The sequence below is a fragment of the Carya illinoinensis genome, chromosome 9, assembly GCF_018687715.1.
Source record: "Carya illinoinensis cultivar Pawnee chromosome 9, C.illinoinensisPawnee_v1, whole genome shotgun sequence".
Lineage (NCBI taxonomy): Eukaryota > Viridiplantae > Streptophyta > Magnoliopsida > Fagales > Juglandaceae > Carya > Carya illinoinensis.
In genome coordinates this window covers 30,593,895-30,599,080 of record NC_056760.1, presented here as the reverse complement: position 1 = coordinate 30,599,080, position 5,186 = coordinate 30,593,895, and the positions used below count along the sequence as shown (strand labels likewise).

The window sequence follows — 5,186 nt, the reverse complement described above, 5'->3', positions numbered from 1 at the left end:
AAATGTCTAAAAGGCTTTGGCTTGGCGCCGATTTGTTGCAATGCACGCATGAAGGTGCACCGAGGTGGCGATTTGCGGTGACTTGGGCATTTACACGGTTTTGTTTCAATTAACATGTCTTGGATCAATACTAATCTTCGAATTAAATCTAAGAATGATGGAAAACAATAAGGTCAAGATAAAAAGGGTGAGAAAGAATATTAAAAGATAAATTAATCTCAAAATATGGTCTAGAGATAGATAATCATGTGGAAGTCGATTATTGCCCTTAACTCTCAAGTCCTAAGCTTAACCGTGGCCAGCTGTGAACCTTGGGAGATTGTTACGCTTCTTGGGCTTGACCGAAACCAATGGTAAGGTGTATGTGGCCTTCAATTTCAAGAATGAAACAAAAGACAGGTGTTTGGGTGGCAATTCGTCGGATTCTATTACTAAACTAGGCGTGCTAATGTGGAGTGTCAGTAGTGGGATTTCTCTTGCGAAAATATTGTGCAATGTGTGGGCTAGGGGCCGATTTGTTGCGATGCGCATGAAGGGGCAGCTAGGTGTCGATTTGCGGTGACTTGGTCATTTACTCGGCTTTCCTTCAATTGACATGTCTTGGATGAAGAACAATCTTCTAATTCAACCCTAGAATGATGACAAACAACAATAAAAGCTACAAGGTTTAGGGAAAAAAGGTGAGAAAGAATATTAAAAGGGAAATTAAGCACGAAGCATGGTTTAGAGATGAATAATCTTGTGTATGTTGATTATTGCCCTTTAACTCTAGCTAGAAGCTTAAATATGGCTAGATGTGAACCTTGGGTGCTTTTAACACGTCTTGGGCTTGACGGAAACCAATGGTAAGGTGTATGTGGGCATCAACTGAAAGAATGAGATAGAAGACTGGGTTTATTGCTGCTAATTCATCGGATGCTAGAAGTAAACTAGGAGGGTTAATGTGGGAATGTAGATAGTGAAGTTTCCAATGAGGAAATGGTGTAAAAGGCATGGGCTTGGAGCCAATTTGTTGCAATGCACACATGAAGATGCCATGAGGTTCTTGACACATGCAACATCAAGAACATCTGAAGCAAAAGGTTCAACTCCATAACTCACGGGTATAATAGTGTTTCGTGTAACGGCTCTCTCTATGGAGTTGGCAATGGGTGTATACACACTCTTATGGAAAATTAGGCAATTATGTACATGCAACAAGCAAACATTGATCTTATGATAGGAACACTAACAAATGAGACTTCTATCAATCTTTCCAACAGCTTACTTAGGATCAGAATGGTCAACACAAAAGGTTGTAATGTGGCTTGGTTTTGGGGTTATATGAAAAAGAAGGATGAAAGGGATTCAAAAACTTCCAAGTACATACAAAGGGAATTTTATTAAATATCTCAATAGACCACACTTCTCACTTGATATACTCTCCAACTTTTCAGATCATGAAAGAATAATGTTTTTCCTTCTGCTTCCTCTTTTTTTTTTCAACAATTTGATGGACAAACACATACCACTTTTGTATTCTTTCCATCTCTACCAACTTTTTTTTTTTTTTTATCAAAGAACTCAATTGAACACTTTGCAACTTGTCCTCTTTTCTTTTTTTTGTCGTCTTCTTCTTCTTCTTCTTTTTAATTGAAAATGATAAAATTAAAGAAAGAAAATACAAATTCCACAACTAGTATACGCTTGGAAGTAAAAAGGGTAAGAAAATCTGTGTATAGGTTATACTCCAATGTGGAGAGGCATGGATGATATGGGCATATGAAAAGAAAAAGTTACAAGTGTTTATTGGCTCAAAGTTGGCTACTAGGGGTCTATGATGGAAAGGATAGCTTGAAAGGCTCAAACGTTAATCCTAAGTTGACCTTTGTCATATCCCAAGTATATTCACCATTGTACCACAAACCATGTAATGATACTCTCAAAGAAGTACCCAATTCAACAGATCAATGAACGCTTATCACAATTTACTGCATTTGTATGCTCTCAATCCTCTCCAAACTCACATGAATACTTAAGCAAAAGAGTTCTCTAGCTACATGTGTCAAACCACCATCTTACCACAAAACTTGGATAAGTGCATTAAGGGTTCTGTGAATGCTTCAGCAAAAATGATTATGGTGGGTTTGGTGAATTCACGAAGATGGTTATGAATGAGAATGAGTACACATGTGAAAATGATGCATGTGTGATGCAAATTAAAAAAAAATGACACATGAAAATATGCCACAGAGTCCAACAAGCATTTTAAATACTGAATTTGCACCACCACCCCCCAACTTAAATGAAACATTGTCCTCAATGTTTAAGAATCAAAATTGAATGGGGAGTAACTGAAAATGGTAGAATACACCTGATGAGTGACGTGGGTAGCTCACTAAACACCAAAGATGGTAATCTGAAATGACGAAATGAAACTATCCTGCAATCAAAAACAAAGAAAACAACAACAAACAAAAAGGAAAAGAAAGAAAATAAGAAAAAAACAAAAACAAAAACAAAACAAAGCAAAACAAAATAAATAAAGAAACACATACCTTGGTGGTGTGGTCAAGGTTGATAGACTGGATCCACAAGTGGAATGTCTTCCACTTCCGGAACTTGCCTATCAATTAATATTTTAAGGCGTTGACCATTTATTTTAAAGATCCAACCATCCTTAGGATTTTCTATTTCTACCACCCCATTTACAAAAACATTCCTTACTAAATAAGGGCCAGTCCACCTAGACCGAAGTTTTCCTTTGTGCTTGTGAGATCCAAAATCATATAAGCATATTCGGTCATTAGGTTTAAACCTCTTCCTAAGAATATTTTTATCATGAAACGCTTTCATTTTAACTTTATAGAATTTAGACTTAGGCAAAGATTTCAATTTAACTCTTGGTGATTTCATACTTACAGGAATCTGTTTTCCACATTTCTTAGGCAACTCCTCAAATTTCTGTTGCCAAACCTATGTGCCATAATCCTGAGTTTTATCAAAAATAGCACAAATATCAATAACATCAGATGAATCACTAACAGATGTATTAAACTCAGAATTCACAAGGGAATATTCAAGGGGATCAAAATCATGAGTTGTGTGAACTCCCTTGTCTATGAGTGCATCAATCATATACGTTTGGTGGCACTCATCATCTGTTGGCTGCTTCTCAATATGGAAAATGTTGACCTCCATGGTCATGTTTCCAAAAGATAATTTCATCAACCCATTTCTACAATTTATAAGTGCATTAGCCGTAGCAAGGAAAGGTCTACCTAATATGAGAGGAACTTTAGAGTTAGACTCAACAACTGATTGAGTGTCCAAAATTAAGAAATCAACAGGATAATAAAACTTGTCAATTTGGATCAAAACATCCTCAACTATCCCTCTCGGTTTCTTAACTGAACGATCAGCCAACTGAAGCACAACAGAAGTAGGCTTAATTTCACCCAAACCAAGCTGCAAATAAATGGAATAAGGCATCAAATTAACACTAGCTCCTAGATCTAGCAAGGCTTGCCCAAACTCATGATTCCCAATATTACATGCAATGGTTGGACAACCAGAATCCTTGTACTTAGGAGGAATTCGCTGTCCAATTAGAGCACTAACTTGCTCTGTCAGAAATGTTGTCTTCTTAACATGGTGCTTCCTCTTAACTGTACACAAATCTTTAAGAACTTTTGCATAAGTGGGAACTTGTTTAATAACATGCAAAAGAGGAAGATTAATCTTTACCTGCCTGAGGTTCTCCAAGATTTCATTTCTAGGATCCAAAGTTTGCATACCAGATTTTAAAGCTTGAGGAAATGGTACCTTAACTGGACTCTTGATTACCTTGGCATCCTTGGGGAACTCGGTTCTATCATTGCTTTGTTCCTCTTCAACATCCTCTTGCTTATCAGTTGTTGGGATGTGTAAGGATTTACCACTTCTTGTCATAATGGCATTGACTTCTTTTAAATTTTTTTGTGCCATATGCTGACCTTGGGATGCGGATTGAGCTTGAGAAGGAAACTTGCCACACTCATTCACACTCAAGGAGCTCATTATCTTGGATATATGACTCTTTATCTCTTTGTTTTCTTCAACAACCTGCATAATCAAAGATTCAAACTTTTGATTAGTTTTACTCTGTGCCTCAATAAAAGCATGCAAAGTGTCTTCTAAAGGACTCCTAGAAGATGAAGGTGCATGATATGGTGCAGGATATGATCTAGGGGGTTGTGCAGGCGGCTGGTTTTCAGACTTCCAGCTAAAATTGGGGTGATTAAGCCACCCAGGATTGTAGGTATCAGAGAAAGGTGCAACAGGCTTCATGTACATACCTAAGGCATTACATTGTTCCTCATACATCCCTCTCATCTCAGCAAATGTGGGACACTCTTGGGCAAGATGATCTACCCCGCCACACACAAAACATGGTCTAAAAGACTCTGCATGATTAGCCACGTGTGTTGGCTTTAAGTCTTTATTCTTCAACACCTCTAGCTCCCTAGTGAGCATCTCAACCTTAGCCTTTAGGTTATCTTCTTCCCTGAGATGGTAAATTCCACCACCATTTAGGTTTCCTGCAGGTCGTGACCTATTTGTGCTCTCAGTAGCACTAGGTCCAGTCCAAGTGTGAGCTTTTTCAGCAAGCTCATTGAGGTATTCTATGGCCTCATCAGGATCTTTCTGTAGGAACTCACCATTACACATCATCTCCAAAAATTGACGCTCTCTAGGTGTAAGTCCCTTATAAAAATAGCTCACTAAGCGTCAATTCTCATACCCATGGTGAGGACACATACTCAATAGCTCCTTAAATCTCTCCCAAGACTGATACAAACTCTCACTGTCCTTTTGTACAAAGGTGGAGATTTGCCTTTTTAAAGCATTGGTCTTATGTTGGGGAAAGTATTTATTAAAGAAGACCTGAGTCATCTCATTCCATGACCCAATAGATCGTGGTCTCAATGAGTATAGCCAACTCTTAGCTCTATCATTCAAAGAGAAAGGAAAGAACTTAAGTCTCACAATGTCATCAGTTGCATTTTGACTATGAAAAGTCGCAACTACTTCCTCAAACTCCCTAATGTGCACATATGGATTTTAATTTTCCAAGCCATGAAAAGTAGGGAGTAACTGTATCATCCCTGTTTTAAAATCCAATTGGCGAATATTAGCTGGAAACATGATGCATGATGGTGTGGCTG

At 37.9% G+C, this 5,186-nt stretch overlaps 1 non-coding gene across 1 annotated transcript; it reads left to right on the top strand.

Annotated features, from left to right (window-relative positions):
- Positions 1-4,759: 4,759 nt before the first annotated feature.
- On the top strand, positions 4,760-4,867 carry LOC122277853. The gene has a single exon (XR_006229161.1). It is a non-coding gene; the product is annotated as a small nucleolar RNA R71 (small nucleolar RNA).
- The last annotated feature ends 319 nt before the right edge of the window (positions 4,868-5,186 follow it).